This window comes from Rhinopithecus roxellana, chromosome 14 (genome assembly GCF_007565055.1).
Source record: "Rhinopithecus roxellana isolate Shanxi Qingling chromosome 14, ASM756505v1, whole genome shotgun sequence".
NCBI lineage: Eukaryota > Metazoa > Chordata > Mammalia > Primates > Cercopithecidae > Rhinopithecus > Rhinopithecus roxellana.
The window spans coordinates 125,894,809-125,917,280 of record NC_044562.1 but is presented as its reverse complement, the minus strand read 5'-3'; the positions used below and the strand labels follow the sequence as shown (position 1 = coordinate 125,917,280).

The following is a 22,472-nucleotide window of genomic DNA, read 5'->3' as shown; positions in this document are numbered from 1 at the left end:
TTAGTGGTCCACAGCCATCCAGCCAGATGTTCAATGAGCTGTCAAATTATTGGAGCTTGAGCTCTCAGATGGAGTATAAGAGTAGAAACGTCATGAAGGGTCCAAAGATGCTGTGTCTATCTTATACTACTATCCGCCTGTATGACTTGGCCTCTGAGCCTTCCGAGTATTCCTCAATCTATACCTTGTAGGCGGTCTGCCTGTGCCTGCCACAGCCCTCCCCCACCTCCAAGAGTTAACAGAACGACTCTATAAGCTGGAAACAGTAAACTAAAGCTCAGAGATGTGTGGCAGACTCACATGTCCCTTTAGACACAACAGTAAACATCCCCCTCCCAAAAACATAACTCATTTTCCCAACCACCTTTGCAGCTAGGGGTGAATATGTGATATGAATCTGGCTGACGAGAAGCAAGAGGAAGGTAATAGGTGAGAATGCTGGGCAAGTTCCATAAAAGGGAGCCGACTAAGCCAGTATATTCCTTTCAGCCCTGGCCCATTCCCTTCCTCCTGCTAGAAATGTGAATGAGAGGGTTGGAGTTTGACAGCCATCTCATGGCCATGAGACAAGCATGCACTAATGATCCTGGAAGACAGCAGATAGAAGTAGCCTGCATTTCTGATGACACTGTGAAGCTGTTCTCCTAGTCCCAGACTGACTACATCCAGACTTCGCGTTACGCCAGAAAAATAAAACCTTTCATTAGAATAAGTCACTATTTTCTTAGCATCTAGTACTTAGAGTTGAACATAAGTTCTAAGTGATACAGGATAGTTAGTATTGAATAATCAACTACCCAGTAAGTGATGGAGGAAGGAAGGACTTTTTTTCTCATTTCTTAATCAGTGCTGTTCTAGGTTCTGAATAGGAATATTTGGTACTTAGTCGGCATTCAGTATTTACCTACCAATTCTAAGCACAAAGAAGACAACATAAATTGTCTGCATAACATCTAAATTGTATTTCCTGGATCCAAGTTCACCCTTGTACTTTCCAGGACAATTTGAGTCATGACAACTGAGTGAGATAAAATCTGTAAAAAGCTTCGCACAATGTGTGGCACATTTAACGTGTTCCTCATTTAATGTAGGAAACGCATTCTGTGAACTTGGGATCTAGCCAGATCTGTGCAGGAAAGAGACCTTATCTGATTAGACTTCATAGAGATATGTTCCTGAAATCCCAACTGATTACAGGTTACTAAGAAGTATGGGTTTACTTAAACTATAGTGTAAATAAACTTGGATTAATAGAAATATTATATAAAAGGCATACTAATTTTAAAAGTTAAATTTGAAAAGTTACATGCTTATTTGGGAACTGATGGCCTCAACATAACCAGTGTGGCCCCATGGGGGCAAGTATTGGTTGTCATTTACTGATAGATAATCACAAGGCATAACTTAGACTCCACGGAAGCGTGGCCCCCAGCAAGGGTAGGAAACTGTCCTCGGGGACTTTACACACTAATGCATGGTTCTGCCAACAAAGGGCTTGGTGGCACCTACTTCCAATAAAAGGCAGGTTACCCACACTGCAGAGAAGCTGGGAGGGTGGATACCAGGCTCAGGAGTCACTGGAGCACTGGGGCATCCAAGCACAGCCTGCTGGTCAGCACCGCTGTCTGTCTCCCCTTTCACACTGTGAAATTGCTGCAGTGCGTCAGTCTGTCAAAACAGCCAGTTCCAGCTCCAGAGAGAGATTTTTGTTCATGAGCCTTTTGTTTGTTTGTTTGTTCTTGGAGGTGAAGAGTTCCTCTGATTTCTCTCAGATAACGAGCTGCTGACACTGCTTTACAGCTGCACCGATTAAGTACCAAATATTCCTATTCAGAACCTAGAACAACACTGATTAAGAAATGAGAAAAAAAAGTCCTTCCTTCCTCCATCACTTACTGGGTAGTTGATTATTCAATAATAACTATCCTGTATCACTTAGAACTTACGTTCAGTTCTACTAGGTGTTAGATGACACTGCTTTACAGCTGCGCTGGGTCTAGAGAACAATGTTGCGTGCCTTTTACCAGCCAGTTTGATCCTCTCTGCTGTGTTTCTTTGAGACAGACTCGGGCCCTTAACTTACACAGCTTTGTTTGGTTTTTTCTTGCCAGTTTTCATGGGCTAAAGTGATTTTCTAGAACATGAGATAAAGGCAAAAAGAGAGGCAACAGAAGAATTAACAACCTTCTTGGTGGAATACATTCAACTCAAGAGAGTTGAGGGTACTCATTGGCAGAGAGAGTTTGCGTCGTACAGTGCCAGCTGTCATTGTCTAAGAGTGTGCAGAATAATTTCTACTCTCATTGGTTTTGAGCAAAAGTATACAAAGTATACAATGGCACTTGAAACATGGAGATAAAATTATAACAGTAAATTGCAGTGGATTTTTCATACACGCACACATACATACATAAATCCTCTTAGGGAAAAAGTTCAGAAACCACATAATAAATTAGTACAGTGCAGATTTCATTTAATCTTCATATCAACCTTACAGGGTAGGTATTATCAGGATGCCCATTTTGCAGACAAGAATACTGAGTCACAAAGAGGTTACGTAATTGCCTGCAGCCACCGGTGTCGTAAATGAAAGAGCTGCTATTCATACCTTGGCAGTCAGGCTCCCGAGTCTTAACCACTGTGCTACGCTGCTCTCAGGTAAGGGTAGCGCTTATGTTTTATTCCTTGTTAATTTCCAGTTGCTAACAAAAGGCCTGGCACAAGACAAAACCTTAACAAATGTTTTTGAAAGAAAGAACATAGTATTTATTTGTTACAAAGGGAGAAGAATGAATAACTTTTTGGAGTCAGTACATATATATTCCGTGTAATGAAATCTGCACTGTACTAATTTATTATGTATAATTATTATGTATAAGCATGTATTCTGCAAACCCAGAGGGAAGAGACCAGCCCCTAACAGAGAGATCAGGAAGGGCTTCTTAGAGAAGATGAGCGACATGGTCCTAAAACTGCATCTTGCAGGATAAGCAGGAGTCCCCCAGAGGGACAGAGAAAGAAGCAGAGACCCTGGAATATCCAGGCACCTAACTTGGTTTGGGGTTTTGTTTTAGTTTTGTTTGTTTGTTTGTTTTGTTTTGTTGGTTTTGGGGGGGGGTTTTTTGGTTTGTTTTTTGGGATTTGTGGTTGTGGTTGTTTTTGCTTGTCTAGGGACTGACTCCACCTTCTTCCAGGTCCTTGCAGGACCTGTGGGAAGAGACAAGCCCCAGCACAGCAAGAGCCCCTTACTGGAGTAGAGCAGGAGTGCAGGGAGTCTCCCTTTTGAAACCTTGACCCTGACTCCTCAGTCCTTGGACAATCGGCCAGGCTCCCAGCTGTCATCACTTCTCACACATGATTGGTATGACTGAGCCAATTTCAACCAGAAATCTGCTGCAGTGGGATTCCCCGTGGAGGCATCAGAACAGCCGTGCTTCCTCTAAGTCTGGAGGGCCCCAAATGTACAGAAGAAGAGGAGAGCAGCTCCCAGGGAGGGCTGGGGATGGTGGAGTGGAGAAAGAAGGGCTCACAGTAAATTCCAGCCTTCTGTCTCAGCTGTCTCTAAGATTCCCCCCAAAAAACCCAAGCCCAGCCTCAAAGAGAACCAGGTCTGGCCAGGCGTGGTGACTCACGACTGTAATCCCAGCGCTTTGGGAGGCCAAGGCAAGTGGATCACGAGGTCAGGAGATTGAGACCATCCTGGCTAACACAGTGAAACCCCGTCTCTACTAAAAATACAAAAAAAATTAGCCAAGCATGGTGGTGGACGCCTGTAGTCCCAGCCACTCAGGAGGCTGAGGCAGGAGAATGGCTTGAACCCGGGAGGAGGAGTTGCAGTGAGCCATGATAGCGCCACTGCACTCCAGCCTGGGCAACGGAGTGAGACTCCATCTCAAAAAAATGAAAATAAAAAGAGAGAACCAGGTCGGATTTGTACAGAAGAGTAAGGATTAGCAACACCTCTCCTTTCACTCCATCCTCCTACCTGTATGTGAGTGTGTGAAGAGACTTTTCAGGAGCTCAACAAAAGCAGGATCTCACTCATGAAATTCACAACCTGAAGCCTCACAGGTAAGAAGACTCCAACCTTCTTCCTTTAGAGTTGAGTTTAAATGTAAGAACTCTTGCAGGCAGCAGCCCTGGACTCACTCTCTCACCTACCATCTTTCCCTTTTAGCCAAATGAGTTCTGTAACAATCCTGGCGCCAATTAGCTAATATCCCAGAGGGGATATGAGGAAGGAGAGGCAGGGAAGGGGGTTACAGAGGTAGGTCAGTAAAAAACAAAACAAAAGCGTGTACACCATTGCTTGATTTCATCTTCCAAAGACCAGCTTCCAGTAGTTGACACCCATCAGAAAGAAGCAATGCTGGATGAATAACAACATGTTCACCTGGAACTCGGTAATTATATAGCTGCAAGTTGGTACCTGCTAACTGTACTTAAGGAGCATTTTGCCTTGGGAGCTGCAGATTTATAGGATTCCCACAACTAGAGGGGCTGTTTTACAGTCAATCTTATTCATGGAGTTCCCCAAATATGTGTACAACATGAACTCAACAACCATGGCACTAATACCATGGTTCTGTGTAACCCTGGGAATCATGTGCCAACCCCAATAAACTCTTCTTATTCATACCTTGTCGGACAGCACTTGGGTGAGGAGAACCTCAGAGGAGATCGTAATCATCAGTGAAGGCAAAGTTATTAAGTTCACACTAAAATCAAAATAGCGATACTGGCCCCACTCTGTGACCAATAATATTTTTGAAAATATCTAATTTTTTTGTTTTAGGTTTTATATGCTTATTCAGAGGTGATTCAACTATATAATAAAGCCCTTTTAGCATTACAAAATCCAATGATTTTGGATTTTTTTTTTTTCTCAGCAATACAGTTGCATTTTACTTTTATAATCCTGAAGAGATTCTTATTTGGAGTTTTTCATGCATTCAGGTATTCAGCATGATGTCTGATGTGGTCAGTAATAAAGGTTGCAATGAAGTAGTAGCTATGATCATAACCCTCTTGTAATCGAAAAACAATGGGGAGGGGCAAAGCAAGATGGCCGAATAGGAACAGCTCCAGTCTCCAACTCCCAGTGCGAGCAACACAGAAGACCGGTGATTTCTACATTTTCAACTGACGTACTGGGTTCATCTCACTAGGGAATGCCGGACAATCGGTGCTGGTCAGCTGCTGCAGCCCAACCAGCGAGAGCTGAAGCAGGGCGAGGCATCACCCCACCTGGGAAGCGCAAGGGGGAAGGGAATCCCTTTTTCTGGCCAGGGGAACTGAGACACACAACACCTGGAAAATTGGGTAACTCCCACCCCAATACTGCGCTTTAAGCAAACAGGCACACCAGGAGATTATATCCCACACCTGGCCGGGAGGGTCCCACGCCCACGGAGCCTCCCTCATTGCTAGCACAGCAGTCTGCGATCTAACTGCAAGGCAGCAGCGAGGCTGGGGGAGGGGTGCCTGTCATTGCTGAGGTTTAAGTAGGTAAACAAAGCCGCTGGGAAGCTGGAACTGGGTGGAGCTCACAGCAGCTCAAGGAAACCTGCCTGTCTCTGTAGACTCCACCTCTGGGGACAGGGCACAGCTAAACAACAACAACAACAACAACAAAAGCAGCAAAAACCTCTGCAGATGCAAACAACTCTGTCTGACAGCTTAGAAGAGAGCAGTGGATCTCCCAACACGGAGGTTGAGATCTGAGAAGGGACAGACTGCCTGCTCAAGTGGGTCCCTGACCCCTGAGTAGCCTAACTGGGAGACATCCCCACTAGGGGCAGACTGACACCCCACACCTCACAGGGTGGAGTACACCCCTGAGAGGAAGCTTCCAAAGTAAGAATCAGACAGGTACACTTGCTGTTCAGCAATATTCTATCTCCTGCAGCCTCTGCTGCTGATACCCAGGCAAACAGGGTCTGGAGTGGACCTCAAGCAATCTCCAACAGATCTACAGCTGAGGGTCCTGAATATTAGAAGGAAAACTATCAAATAGGAAGGACACCTACACCAAAACCCCATCAGTACGTCACCATCATCAACGACCAGAGGCAGATAAAACCACAAAGATGGGGAAAAAGCAGGGCAGAAAAGCTGGAAATTCAAAAAATAAGAGCACATCTCCCCCTGCAAAGGAGGACAGCTCATCGTCAGCAATGGATCAAAGCTGGACGGAGAATGACTTTGACGAGATGAGAGAAGAAGGCTTCAGTCCATCAAACTTCTCAGAGCTAAAGGAGGAATTACGTACCCAGCGCAAAGAAACTAAAAATCTTGAAAAAAGAGTGGAAGAATTGATAACTAGAATAATTAAGGCGGAGAAGGTCATAAATGAAATGACAGAGATGAAAACCATGACACGAGAAATACGTGACAAATGCACAAGCTTCAGTAACCGACTCGATCAACTGGAAGAAAGAGTATCAGCGATTGAGGATCAAATGAATGAAATGAAGCGAGAAGAGAAAACAAAAGAAAAAAGAAGAAAAAGAAATGAACAAAGCCTGCAAGAAGTATGGGATTATGTAAAAAGACCAAATCTACGTCTGATTGGGGTGCCTGAAAGTGAGGGGGAAAATGGAACCAACTTGGAAAACACTCTTCAGGATATCATCCAGGAGAACTTCCCCAACCTAGTAGGGCAGGCCAACATTCAAATTCAGGAAATACAGAGAATGCCACAAAGATACTCCTTGAGAAGAGCAACTCCAAGACACATAATTGCCAGATTCACCAAAGTTGAAATGAAGGAAAAAATCTTAAGAGCAGTCAGAGAGAAAGGTCAGATTACCCACAAAGGGAAGCCCATCAGACTAACAGCAGATCTCTCGGCAGAAACTCTACAAGCCAGAAGAGAGTGGGGGCCAATATTCAATGTTCTTAAAGAAAAGAATTTTAAACCCAGAATTTCATATCCAGCCAAACTAAGTTTCATAAGTGACGGAGAAATAAAATTCTTTACAGATAAGCAAATGCTTAGAGATTTTGTCACCACCAGGCCTGCCTTACAAGAGACCCTGAAGGAAGCACTAAACATGGAAAGGAACAACCACTACCAGCCATTGCAAAAACTTGCCAAAATGTAAAGACTATCGAGGCTAGGAAGAAACTGCATCAACTAACGAGCAAAATAACCAGTTATTGCCATAATGGCAGGATCAAGTTCACACATAACAATATTAACCTTAACTGTAAATGGACTAAATGGTCCACTTAAAAGACACAGATGGGCAAACTGGATAAAGAGTCAAGACCCATCAGTCTGCTGTGTTCAGGAGACCCATCTCACATGCAGAGACATACATAGGCTCAAAATAAAGGGATGGAGGAAGATCTACCAAACAAATGGAGAACAAAAAAAAAGCAGGGGTTGCAATACTAGTCTCTGATAAAACAGACTTTAAACCATCAAAGATCAAAAGAGACAAAGAAGGCCATTACATAATGGTAAAGGGATCAATTCAACAGGAAGAGCTAACTGTCCTAAATATATATGCACCCAATACAGGAGCACCCAGATTCATAAAGCAAGTCCTTAGAGACTTACAAAGAGACTTAGACTCCCATACAATAATAATGGGAGACTTCAACACCCCACTGTCAACATTAGACAGATCAACGAGACAGAAAGTTAACAAGGATATCCAGGAATTGAACTCAGCTTTGCAGCAAGCAGACCTAATAGATATCTATAGAACTCTCCACCCCAAATCAACAGAATATACATTCTTCTCAGCACCACATCGCACTTATTCCAAAATTGACCACATAATTGGAAGTAAAGCACTCCTCAGCAAATGTACAAGAACAGAAATTATAACAAACTGTCTCTCAGACCACAGTGCAATCAAACTAGAACTCAGGACTAAGAAACTCAATCAAAACCACTCAAATACATGGAAACTGAACAACCTGCTCCTGAATGACTACTGGGTACATAACGAAATGAAGGCAGAAATAAAGATGTTCTTTGAAACCAATGAGAACAAAGATACAGCATACCAGAATCTCTGGGACACATTTAAAGCAGTGTGTAGAGGGAAATGTATAGCACTAAATGCCCACAAGAGAAAGCAGGAAAGATCTAAAATGGACACTCTAACATCACAATTAAAAGAACTAGAGAAGCAAGAGCAAACACATTCAAAACCTAGCAGAAGGCAAGAAATAACTAAGATCAGAGCAGAACTGAAGGAGATAGAGACACAAAAACCCCTCCAAAAAAATCAATGAATCCAGGAGTTGGTTTTTTGAAAAGATCAACAAAATTGACAGACCGCTAGCAAGACTAATAAAGAAGAAAAGAGAGAAGAATCAAATAGACACAATAAAAAATGATAAGGGGGATATCACCACCGACCCCACAGAAATACAAACTACCATAAGAGAATACTATAAACACCTCTATGCAAATCAACTAGAAAATCTAGAAGAAATGGATAATTTCCTGGACACTTACACTCTTCCAAGACTAAACCAGGAAGAAGTTGAATCCCTGAATAGACCAATAGCAGGCTCTGAAGTTGAGGCAATAATTGATAGCCTACCAACCAAAAAAAAGTCCAGGACCAGATGGATTCACAGCTGAATTCTACCAGAGGTACAAGGAGGAGCTGGTACCATTCCTTCTGAAACTATTCCAATCTATAGAAAAAGAGGGAATCCTCCCTAACTCATTTTATGAGGCCAACATCATCCTGATACCAAAGCCTGGCAGAGACACAACAAAAAAAGAAAATTTTAGACCAATATCCCTGATGAACATCGATGCAAAAATCCTCAATAAAATACTGGCAAACCGGATTCAGCAGCACATCAAAAAGCTTATCCACCATGATCAAGTGGGCTTCATCCCTGGGATGCAAGGCTGGTTCAACATTTGTAAATCAATAAACGTAATCCAGCATATAAACAGAACCAAAGACAAGAACCACATGATTATCCCAATAGATGCAGAAAAGGCTTTTGACAAAATTCAACAGCCCTTCATGCTAAAAACGCTCAATAAATTCGGTATTGATGGAACGTACCTCAAAATAAAAAGAGCTATTTATGACAAACCCACAGCCAATATGATACTGAATGGGCAAAACTGGAAGCATTCCCTTTGAAAACTGGCACAAGACAGGGATGCCCTCTCTCACCACTCCTATTCAACATAGTCTTGGAAGTTCTGGCTAGGGCAATCAGGCAAGAGAAAGAAATCAAGGGTATTCAGTTAGGAAAAGAAGAAGTCAAATTGTCCCTGTTTGCAGATGACATGATTGTATATTTAGAAAACCCCATTGTCTCAGCCCAAAATCTACTTAAGCTGATAAGCAACTTCAGCAAAGTCTCAGGATACAAAATTAATGTGCAAAAATCACAAGCATTCTTATACACCAGAAACAGACAAACAGAGAGCCAAATAATGAATGAACTTCCATTCACAATTGCTTCAAAGAGAATAAAATACCTAGGAATCCAACTTACAAGGGATGTAAAGGACCTCTTCAAGGAGAACTACAAACCACTGCTCAGTGAAATAAAAGAGGACACAAACAAATGGAAGAACATACCATGCTCATGGATAGGAAGAATCAATATCATGAAAATGGCCATACTGCCCAAGGTTACGTATAGATTCAATGCCATCCCCATCAAGCTACCAATGAGTTTCTTCACAGAACTGGAAAAACCTGCTTTAAAGTTCATATGGAACCAAAAAAGAGCCCGCATTGCCAAGACAATCCTAAGTCAAAAGAACAAAGCTGGAGGCATCATGCTATCTGACTTCAAACTATACTACAAGGCTACAGTAACCAAAACAGCATGATACTGGTACCAAAACAGAGATACAGACCAATGGAACAGAACAGAGTCCTCAGAAATAATACCACACATCTACAGCCATCTGATCTTTGACAAACCTGAGAGAAACAAGAAATGGGGAAAGGATTCCCTATTTAATAAATGGTGCTGGGAAAATTGGCTAGCCATAAGTAGAAAGCTGAAACTGGATCCTTTCCTTACTCCTTATATGAAAATTAATTCAAGATGGATTAGAGACTTAAATGTTAGACCTAGTACCATAAAAACCCTAGAAGAAAACCTAGGTAGTACCATTCAGGACATAGGCATGGGCAAAGACTTCATGTCTAAAACACCAAAAGCAACGGCAGCAAAAGCAAAAATTGACAAATGGGATCTCATTAAACTAAAGAGCTTCTGCACAGCAAAAGAAACTACCATCAGAGTGAACAGGCAACCTACAGAATGGGAGAAAAGTTTTGCAATCTACTCATCTGACAAAGGGCTAATATCCAGAACCTACAAAGAACTCAAACAAATTTACAAGAAAAAAACAAACAACCCCATCAAAAAGTGGGCAAAGGATATGAACAGACATTTCTCAAAAGAAGACATTCATACAGCCAACAGACACATGAAAAAATGCTCACCATCACTGGCCATCAGAGAAATGCAAATCAAAACCACAATGAGATACCATCTCACACCAGTTAGAATGGCAATCATAAAAAAGTCAGGAAACAACAGGTGCTGGAGAGGATGTGGAGAAATAGAAACACTTTTACACTGTTGGTGGGATTGTAAACTAGTTCAACCACTATGGAAAACAGTATGGCGATTCCTCAAGGATCTAGAACTAGATGTACCATATGACCCAGCCATCCCATTACCGGGTATATACCCAAAGGATTATAAATCATGCTGCTATAAAGACACATGCACATGTATGTTTATTGCGGCACTATTCACAATAGCAAAGACTTGGAATCAACCCAAATGTCCATCAGTGACAGACTGGATTAAGAAAATGTGGCACATATACATCATGGAATACTATGCAGCCATAAAAAAGGATGAGTTTGTGTCCTTTGTAGGGACATGGATGCAGCTGGAAACCATCATTCTTAGCAAACTATCACAAGAAGAGAGAACCAAACACCGCATGTTCTCACTCATAGGTGGGAACTGAACAATGAGATCACTTGGACATGGAAAGGGGAACATCACACACCGGGGCCTATCACGGGGAGGGGGAGGGGGTAAGGGATTGCATTGGGAGTTATACTTGATGTAAATGACGAGTTGATGGGTGCTGACGAGTTGATGGGTGCAGCACACCAACATGGCACAAGTATACATATGTAACAAACCTGCACGTTATGCACATGTACCCTAGAACTTAAAGTATAATAATAATAATAATAATAATAATAATAAAGAAAAACAATGGGGATTTTCTTTTCTGTACAGGCAGCTATGAAGTTATCAGGGAGTAACTGTCCATCTAAAAGAAACTGGTCATCTTTTCCTTGATCAATTAGTATGTCCAGCTGAGATCCTGGATAGGATTTCACAAGACGGGTAGCATCATAAGCCTTCCATTTACTTTGATCTGTTCCCAAATATCCACTAAAGGCTTTTTTGCCCCAGGGACTGAGTACAGGGTTGCAAATTGGAGCAAATGCTGACACAGATTTGTATTTTCCAGGATTTTTCAAAGCACAGATCAGAGCTCCATGGTCTCCCATGGAGTGGCCAAAAATAGACATCCTTTGGGGATCCACTGGAAAATTGGCATTTATGAGTTGGGGAAGTTCCTCCATGACATAAGAGTACATTCTGTAGTTGGTTTTCCAAGGATCTTCAGTGGTATCAACATAAAATCCAGCACCAGTACCAAAGTCCCAGCTCTCATCTTCTCCTTTACTATTGTAGCCACAAGGGCTGGTATCTGGAGCAATGACAACAAGACCATGTTCTGAAGCGGCTTGATGATAACCAGATTTTGATATAAAATTTTGTTCTGTGCAAGTTAAACCTGAGAGCCAATACAGTGCAGGGCACTTTTCCGATTCTGCCTTTGGTGGTAAGTAGACAGCAAATTTCATTTTGCAGTTCAGTTCAACACTGTCATGTTCAAAAACTTTCTGCAATCCCCCAAAGCACTTGTTGCTGGAAATCTGCGTCAGTGCCATTCTTCTCCTGTCCAATTGCTGATTGCTTTTTGCTTGTACCAAATGGTAGATGATTCTCCTGCGGCAGAGTGACCAGAAGAAACGGCCCGAAGTAAAAGTGAAAATATCTAATTTTTAGGTGTTTTGTTTGTTTTCTTTGATTTTTGTTTTTTAGCAACAGGGTTTTGCCATATCGACCAGGCTGGTCTCAAACTCTGGTGCTCAAATGATCCTCCTGCCTTGGTCTCCCAAATCACTGGGATTACAGGCGTGAGCCACAGTGCCCATCCCCAGATTTTCAGTCTGTACTGCCTCCTTTCTTCCCCTCCCCTGGTAACAAAAGGTGTGTTCCTAAAATACTCTGGTCAATGATAGCGAAGGGATTGATCTAATGGGGGAGAAGCCAGGAAAGCCTTCTTCCCAGGAGTTTTCAGACTAGATTTGGGAGAAGAAAGCTCTTTTCTTCTCTGACTGTGAAGACCCAAGCGTAGGAACTAAAGGCTTATGGAGTGGACGGCAGCCATATTCCTCCACCAAGAAGAAATGCTGAGCTGAAAAGATGAGAAACTCTTCCACTATAGAGAGAACCAGAGGCAAGAGATGAAGCAGCAAGGACCCCAACAAGCCCTTACCTTGACTCTCCTCTTGCCTTAGATGAACATCAGCCCTAGAGTTTGATTGTGATAAACAATAAATTCAAACTTTAAAAATTTAACTTTTTTTTTTAACTTTAGTTTGTGTTAGATTGGGTTTCTGTCATTGGGTTTCTGTAGCTACAAGAGTCTTGACTACTATGATTACTCCACAATGGATATGATTAGATTTCATAGAGATATGTTCCTGAAATCCTAACTTATTACATATTACTAACAATTATGGGTTTAATTATTTAAACTATAGTGTAAATAAATTTGGATTAATAGAAATATATTATAAAAAGTATACTAATTTAAAAAATTAAATTTGGAAAGTTATATCTTATTTGGGAACTCCAAATAAGAGTTTGGCTCCAACATAACCAATAATAGCAGAGGGAAGGGAACTCTAGGCCAGAAATATAATTATCAAGAAAATTATTAACTGTTTAGTCTCAACCACTATACTAAAAACGTGGGTTTTTAATGCCATATATAACCTACCGATGATGGAAAAAGTGTAAAAAGACTTGTAGTGTCTTCTCATTGATTTGTATATTAGAACAAGTCAGGTTATCTTACAGTAACAACCCCCAAATTCAGTGGCTTAATGCAACAGAGGATTTTTGAGCAAGCCAGGTGCTTCCTCAAGGCATCTTGAGTTGTGGCTCAGGGCTCCCAGTTGCTTTAATCTTGCAGCTCTGTCCCTATACCAAAGCCTCCTCCATGATCACATGCCCAAGGAAAGACACAGAGAGGGGTGTGGGCTTTGTACTGCCTCTGCTCACAGATGACCAAAACCAGGCACATGGACCTGTCCACGTGCAAAGGGGTCCTGTCTTACATAGGCATGGAATGGGAAAAGAACTGGATATGATACTCATAATGTGGGAACTTGTAATGTCTACCACATCATGCAGTGTATCTTTCCATAACACAAATGGGAGCTTAGCCAACACAAAAGCCAAGTACAGCTTAGAGGAGGACTGAACAAGGAGTGTTTTTTAATAGCTCGGATGTATCATGTGCACATAATAAACAACAATCTCATTCCCATTCCCAAACATCTATTAAACACAGATCCATGATGTCATGGTTTTCTGCACAGGCCTTTTCAAGTTTAACTGTGATTGCCTCTACCCTTAGCAAGACTAAGATCAGCTGATGGATGCAGACAAAAGGGGTATGTGTGAAAGATGACAGACTGTGAATTCACACATTAATAAAAACCAGAAATGGAAACAAAGACCAAACAGGCAGTGAAGCATCCCTATATCTGCCTTCTGATCTCATTCCACTCTCTCCAGCTCCATCTTCTACCCTCAAGAGTCTCTTGCTTTATCCCAGTTCGATATTGCAGGCTAAAAGATAACATTGCCCAAAACCCTGAAAGATAAGGGCCCCGGGACTCCTCTTTCTGTGCCGATCTCATCCTCCAACCCATGGGTCTGGCACATGGTTTCTTTCACTCATACATACCAATACCTGATCACCTATTCTGTACCAGGCACTGCAGCGGGAGCTTTATATGTGTTCATCTTATTTAATACCACAACATATCAGGATGATGCTGTTGTGCCCATTTTGCAGATGAGAAAACTGAGAATAACCTAGGTTAAGTAGCTCCTGTTCAAGGCTACACATTAATAAATGGCAATGCTAGAACCTGTACTCAGGTCTGAGGACTCCAGAGTCAGATTATGTTATCTATTGTGCTGCACTCCCTTCCTAATTGATATGGTTTGGCTGTGTCCCCACCCAAAGCTCGCCTTGAATTGTAACTCAACAATTCCCGTGTGTCCTGGGAGGAACGCAGTGGGAAATGATTGAATTATGGGGGTGGGTCTTTCCTGCACTGTTCTCATGATAGTGAACAAGTCTCATGAGATCTGATGGTTTTAAAACTGGGAGTTTCCCTGCACAAGCTCTCTTCTCTTGTTTGCCACCATGAGATGTGCCTTTCACCTTCCACCATGATTGTGAGGCCTCCCCAGTCATGTGGAACTGGAAGTCCAATAAGCCTCTTTCTTTTGTAAATTGCTCAGTCTTGGTATGTCTTTATCAGCAGCATGAGAACAGACTACTATAGTAAATTGGTACCAGTAGAGTGGGGCGCTGCTGAGAAGATAATTGAAAATGTGGAATCGGCTCTGGAACTGGGTAACAGGCAGAGGTTGGAACAGTTTGGAGGGCTCAGAAGACAGGAAAATGTGGGGAAGTTTGGAACTCCCTACAGACTTGTTGAATGGCTTTGATCAAAATGCTGATAATGATATGGACAATGAAATGCAGGCTGAGGTGGTCTCAGATGGAGATGAGGAACTTCTTGGGAACTGGAGCAAAGGTGACTCTTGTTATGTTTTAGCAAAGAGACTGGCAGCATTTTGCCCCTGTTCTAGAGGTTTGTGGCACTTTGAACTTGAGAGAAATGATTTAGGTATCTGGCAGAAGAAATTTCTAAGCAGCAAAACTTTCAAGAAGTGACTTTGGTGCTGTTAAAGGCATTCAGTTTTAAAAGGGATACAGAGCACAAAAGTTTGGAAATTTGCAGCCTAGCTATGCAATAGAAAAGAAAAATCCATTTTCTGAGGAGAAATTCAAGCTGGCTGCAGAAATTTGCATAGTAACAAGGAGCCGAATGTTAATCCCCAAAACAATGGGGAAATGTCTCCAGGGCATGTCAGAGGTCTCCACAGTAGCCCCTCCCGTCACAGGCCTGGAGGTCTAGGAGGAAAAAGTGGTTTCATGGGCCAGGCCCAGGGTCCCTGTGCTGTGTGCAGCCCAGGATCTGGTGCCCTGCATCCCAGTTGCTCCAGTCATGTCTGAAAGGGGCCAGTGTAGCACTCAGGCCATGGCTTCAGAGAGTGCAAGCACCAAGTCTTGGCAATTGCATGTGGTGTTGAGCGGTTTGAAATGCAGATTCTCAGGCTCCACTCCAGACCTACTGAATCAGAGACTCAGTATCAGTATTTAAACTATGGAGGAATTCTACTCTAGAAATGCTATTTCTCTCTGCCAAAGAAGAATGGGACTTTGAAGAACCTACTGGGGCCAGTCATTCAACCTTGGTGTAGGCTTACCCTTCCTGCCCACTTCTCTGGGACCAGCCTGGGCCACCTCCTGAGAACCACAGACATGACATGCCTTCAGGAACCCCATCACATGCTGTCCGAGGAGCAAGGAAGAGGGGTTGAGTGTGCTGACACACAGAGTAACAGGCTGTTTAGGAGAGAGGGTGGAAGAAGGTGAGTGTTCATTAGATACCGAAGAGAGAGGGAGATAAGGGGTTCCCCCTGGAGCAGAGACTAGAAAGCCACTCATGAGTGGTGCCAGGAGAGCACAACTAGGCTCTGGGCAGGAGACAGAAAATTCAGGAACACCCCACAACAGAGGAGTTAGACAACATAGGACTTAGTTTAGGATACTATTTCTTGAGCACCTACTGAGGGCTAGGCCCACAGGGAAGCAGAGACAAGGATGAGATGTGGTAAGAATGTGGACTGTGCAGCCCAACTGCCTGGGCTCAGATCCCCACCTCAGGTGGGCTCAGCCAGCAGTACCTGCAGAGCCAAGCCAGCTGTGTTCACAGGCAGCATCTGCTCTGACTGGTCACAGCATTACCTCTGTTGGCTGGTGCCTGGATCATCCTGGTTGTTATGTCACTAGTGTTATATCATTATCACCCCTGTTATTACTTACTGGTAGAATGAACTTAAGTTTTTTAGCCTCTCCACACCTCCACTTCCTTATCCGTAAAATGGGAATAGTAACAGTACCTACCTCAAGGGTTTTGAGGATTAAGCGAGTAACATAAGGACTGTGCTTAGAACAGTGCCTGGGAGCCTAACGTGTTCTCAGTAAATATTAGCTACAATTATTCTTTTTCTCTCAAAGTGTTAACCATGCGTGAGAAAAAGCCAGCTTCCCAGAGTTCAGATAGACAGAGTAGCCTGAGTTGCTAGAGGCAGAAGCTGGATTCTCATGGCGATTTAATTTCTGGGCTTGGCCCCCACCAAGTGCTCAGAGCAGCAGGAGGCAGCTGAATGGCTACAGTCAGTGGGGTGGGGACCAGGGCCCCATTGGCAATCTCTAGCCAGGACAAAGCCATTGCACACATAGACGAGCTTGGTCTCCTCCGGAACACGCAGGTGTTCTGGCCCCAGTGCTGGAACAGGCCGTTGGAGCTCATTCAAATGTGGAGAAATATTTAGATCCAATCAAAACCACTCCAGATTGTTGGCTCTTATTTTAGACAAACAGGATAAGCAAACTTGGCCTAAATGAGAACTGGTAATAAATACCATTTTCCTGTCTAATTATTCAAAGCCAAATGCTCTGAGTCTAAATGTCTCATGGGAAATGTCTGAAGGGTTTCTGGAGTGTTTGGTCAAAAACAAAAATTCTTCATATCGCACAGACGTCTCACATATGTGTGATGCTCATGATATGGCAGAGAGGAAAATGGGATGACTGGCCACAACCTCATACTAGACAGTTGGGAACCAAGGCCTGTGAGTGCTGGTGATTTGTCTGGAGGCTCCCAAATATTTCTGGAGAAAAGGGCGTGAAATCTCAGTCTAGAAATGGACTCCCCCTCCTGTTCACTGACCAGGTGGAGCCTGCCTTCAGCACACTGCTCCCCCACTCAGCCTACACAGACTTTCTTAAAGATGCTCACATGCACACCCAACCACACACATTAACCACCACTGTCTGGCTTCTCACAGCAAAGGTGGGAGACCCCTGCTCAGTCCTCTGCCATTGCCACCTCCCTTCAGCACAAACCATTGTTAAGTTGGTTCTACACATGTTTTCATATCTTCTGGACACAAAAGAGATTTAGGTACATGTCTCCTACATCCTAAAATGGGCATTTGGGGTTGAGACAGAATGGAAATTTAAAAATAAATATATTTAAAAGAACCACATGTGTCTCACTAGCAAGACAGTCAACTTCATATACACACAGGATAATATACATGTATTAAAATGAGAAACAAATCAATATGGTAACTTGCCATTTTTCAAGAAAGGAAGAAGGAAGAGATCACTTGCAACCATGAAGAAAGAACTGTATAAAATATCCTGTATCAGGCAGTAGCTGCAAACATGCCATACTGTCAATATATTGTGGGGCTCTAGAATATCAAAATAAGCTCTATATCCTTACTAGAAAAGAAAGAGGGAAAGGGCAGGGCAGGGCAGGGGAGGGGAGGGGAGGGGAGGGGAGGGGAGGGGAGGGAAGGGAAGGGAAGGGAAGGGAAGGGAAGGGAAGGGAAGGGAAGGGAAGGGAGAGAGAAAGGAAAAGAAACAAACTTTCCATCTTGAACACACATGAAATCAGCTGAAGGACACTAAACAGACATGAAATCAGCTGAAGGGCACTAAAGCACTTTAATCCTGTAATATTCTTTTATATTCAGGCCTAACAGACACTGCCACACTCTGCTAGTGACTTAGACCATGGGTCCCCAACCCCAGGCTGTGGACTGGTGCTGGTCCATTGCCGTTAGAAACTGGGCTGCACAGCAGGAGATGAGCAGCAGACAAGCAAGCATCACCACCTGAGCTCCATCTCCTGTCAGACCATGACAGCATTAGATTCATATAGAAGCTCAAACCCTATCATGAACTGCATGTAAGAGGGATCTAGGCTGCATGCTCCTTATGAGAATCTAATGCCTGATCATCTGAGGTGGAACAGTTTTATCCTGAAACTATCCCCGCCCCTCACCTGCCATCTGTGGAAAAATTGTCTCCCACAAAACCAGTCCCTGGTGCCAAAATGGTTGGGGACTGCTGACTTACACAATGATTTCATGAGTAGCACCTACTGTGTGTATCTTTATATTGGTGTTTCGTGGAGAGGGAAGGGCCAAACACTGACATGGCACATGTGTCACCATGAGCAGTCCAACCAGGCATCCCACCAAAGCCCATGGTGATAGCCTGAGAACAAGGAATGTGGCCAAGGACTGTCAGATCATCCTTCCAAACAAGTGTAAGTTTCTTGGTCTTCTGATGCTGCTCTTAACACTAATGTAGGCCCTCCATCATCCCTCCATTCTGTCTCCAGCTTCCAGCCTTTCCCTCTTTTGTTCCTTTCAATAGAACTTGGCCAGATTAATTTTCCTATCCCCCTAGAAAAGATATGTGCAAACCAGTGGTGGCAGCCAAGCTTCTCAGCCACAAGGAATCACCTGCTACCTTCAGCCCCACCATCCTTCTCCCCCTAGAATCCTCTCTACAGCCAGAATAGCTTGACTTGATGCTGCTACCTAATCTTCCCGGGAATTCCCTTCCCCTCCTCCCTACCTTTTCCAAGTTCTTCAAAATCTAACTCAAATTCCTTCACTTCCATAAAGTCTTCCCTGACTCTTCTAGTCTGAAGGGTTCTTCTTTCCCAACAGAATTTGCCATGGCTCTATTTGCCATGACATGGAGAAATACAGTGCAATTGAGTAAGGCCACTGTAGAGACAGAAGCTAAGATAGGAGGCATGGTTTTATGTCTAAGAACCTTTCAATATTTTCTGAAGTAGACTTATTTTTCTAAATCAACGTTTATAAGATTCACCAACCAGAATGACTAAATTTGTTTTTTAATTTAAAAAAATCACAAAACCAATGTTGGCGAGAATGTACAGCAACTCGAACTCTTTACTCCTCCTCTAGAGTACACTCTATACTCACATACTACCAGCACAAGGGTGAATTGGGGGCGGGGGCGGGCGGGGGTGGGGAGGGGGAGAGAGAGAGAGAGAGAGAGAGAGAGACGCTCCCAACTGGAGAATAAATACAGAAGAAAAAATACAAAGACGTAAGCAATATCCTTAAGCACAGAGTGGGCTGGCTTCACGGCACACAAGCTGTGCAGTGACATAGGACCCCATATTTATAGGGTCCTGACCTTTGTTCAATGTTCTTAATAATTTTCCTTTTACCCTGGGCCCTGCAAATTATGAGACCAATCCTGAATACCAGTTTATTGCCAATTTCCTAGTATCCAGAAACCAAAATTCGTCCAGTAGATCTCAGAGCAGGTCACTGAATTGAATAGTCTCAACCTCCAAAACACTCTTGGATGCCTTTTTCTGTAAACTGGAATAGCAGCTGCCTTTCTTGCCCTAAAGTCCTAGAGAAGCCAGTTGATTTCAAAACTCACAGTAGGTTAACTCCGGGTGGGGCATGGGAGGAGTCGGGGGAGCTGCTACCCGCTGGGTCCTCTGAGTGTAGTTCCTGAATGAATCAGGAAAAGCACTTGGTTAAGCTGGATACTAGAGGAGAGTATTGTTTCCCTAGAGATAGCCACTCCGCTGGCTATCACATTTCTGGCCTCTTTTCCTGTCCAGGGACAGATTGACAAATGTGAGAACAATTGGCCTGTTTATCTCAGCTTCTCCTTCTGCTCTCTAGGGAATGAGCTGCCCTAGGAGAGGTTGATTTCTGCTGCTCCTCCTGGGGCAGGGTCTGTCCAGCATGGGGAGGTTGGGCCTGCCTTTTCAAGCATTGTCAGTTGTCAGGGGCTGGGGGAAGGGATGACTGTGCCTAATTCTGGGCACACTCACAGACCTAAAGCCATGCCCTCCATACTGACTTCTATTGGTACTAAAGTGACATTTAGCTTCTATCTGCTTCTCCTTTGTCTTAGTCCCTAAACCATTCAGAATCTAGGTAGGGAAAGAGGAGCTGACCAGGTTTCTGATTTTCTGGAAAATTACTGTGCCTTGCCTTATCTTTAAAAAATGGCAGCAGACGCTTGAGTAAGGGCACCTCCAAAGGGTTCCATGACTATCCCCAAATCATGAAAACCAGACTGCAAGTTGGCTTCTGTGTGCCTCAAGGCACAAGGCTATGCCCCTCAGAGAAAACAGTCACCTCCCACCAGACACTAATGAGCTTGCTTCTCCTCCCTTCTGTTCTCTCCTGCAGCTCGCTGCCTTTGGAGAGAGGGAACCAACCTGTCTTTATTGGACAGCCAGGCCACCAAGGTTACTAACTCTCCTTCAGTCTTGGGAGTCCAACTGCGTGGGCTTTTCACCCAGAACATTATTTTCTGCTGAATTAAATTCAATTCCACTCCCTGCATTGAACAGCTGACCCATCGCCTCTATTTTCTGCCTGAATTTTGCTCACAGCTAATCTGCTAAGTGCCCAGGAAATTTTCTGGGGTTATTTCACATGACAGGAAGAGAGCTCTTATTTTCAAATGAGGATATAGAAAATTCCCAGGGGACACCTCAGTCAGCCAACCCCTCCTGCTGACTTCAGATACCCAGTCTAGTGACTGCATTCAATTTCAGTTAGCCCCAAGGAAACCTTCTCTTCTCATGTGACAGCAGCAATAATAACTTTTTTTCCTTCATATGCTATCAACCATCAGAGTTTCAAATATAAACCATGCATTTTTGTGGCTTATTCATCTTTGGAGAACCTGTCCCTTGGTGACTGATTCTATCAAAGGGAACTTTCACCCGAGTGATTTCATATCACCTTGTACTCATGCATTCATTGCTTACTTGCTTATTCACTCAACAAAGCACTAAGGAAACATTGGTTCCCCCTAACCCTACCTATTCCTCCACCATTTTTCTTTGTGCTTTTCAATGCCTTGTTCATAGCCCATCTTCCAGAATGTCTTCCTTGATCAAATCCATCCTTCTCCAACCAGAGCCCTCTGATCTGATTGGTTCACTCAGGATTAACCACTTAGTCTGAACCAAACCTTCTAGTCCTAACCCCCATGGCTCTCCACACACATATTTTAAGCCGTAGTCGAGTCTAGTGATTTTCAAATGTGGAGGAGAAGTGGTGAATCATATTTTTTTTTTTTTTTTTGAGACAGAGTTTCACTCTTGTTGCTCAGGCTGGAGTACAATGGCGCAATCTCGGCTGACTGCAATCTCCGCCTTCCAGGTTCAAGCAATTCTCCTGTGTCAGCATCCCAAGTAGCTGGGATTACAGGCACCCACCACCACGCCCAGCTAATTTTTTGTATTTTTAGTGAGACAAGGTTTCACTATGCCAGGCTGGTCTCGAACTCCTGACCTCAGGCAATACACTTACCTCAGCCTCCCAAAGTGCTGGGATTATAGGCATGAGTCACTGCGCCCAGCCTGAATCACACCCTTAAGAGAGCCATTTATAGTTTATAAAATACCCAATGTTATAGTGTATTTCACATATTTGCAACTCAAATTATAGGACGTATAGCTTAATAAAATATTATTGAATTAGAGAGATACAACAAAAATGTAGTGATTCTCAATGGAGATGTGTCCCTGTGGGAGATGATCAGCCCCTGAGCTTTTTCTGTTAGCCTGCCTTAGAAGTATTAATCTTTGTCCCAGAACAAGGTCCACATTTTCTTTTTAAAAATTTTTATCTATTGAATAGAGATGGGGTCACACTATATTGCAGGCTGGAGGGCAGTGGTGATCATAGCTCACTGCAGCCTCCATATCCTGTACTCAAAGGATCTTCCTGCCACAGGCTCCCAAGTAGCTGGGATTACAGGTGGACACCACTATGCCTGGCTAATTTTTTGTATTTTTTTTGTAGAGATGGGGTCTTCCTATGTTTCCCAGGCTGGTCTCAAACTCCTGGACTCATGCTACGCTCCTGCCTCAGCCTCCCAAGTCGCTGGGATTACAGGCAGAAACTACCACATCCAACCAAAGCCCTTGTTTCCTAAGACTTTGTTCAAACTCTTTTTCCCTACCTGGCATACCCTCCCCTTGCCTGTATGAGATCCTACTTTCTTTTTCTTCTTTTTGAGACTGGGCCTTGGAGTGCAGTGGCGTGATCTTGACTCATTGCAACTTCAGCCTCCCAGGTTCAAGCGATTCTCTTGC

At 43.4% G+C, this 22,472-nt stretch overlaps 1 pseudogene across 1 annotated transcript; it reads right to left on the bottom strand.

The window, feature by feature from the left end:
• Positions 1–4,884: 4,884 nt before the first annotated feature.
• On the bottom strand, positions 4,885–20,723 carry LOC115893174 (annotated as a pseudogene). Its single transcript, XR_004053111.1, has 4 exons — positions 20,644–20,723; positions 19,784–19,857; positions 11,264–12,112; positions 4,885–5,051 (listed from the first exon to the last, which is right to left on the bottom strand). The product of XR_004053111.1 is annotated as an S-formylglutathione hydrolase-like (transcript).
• Positions 20,724–22,472: the final 1,749 nt, after the last annotated feature.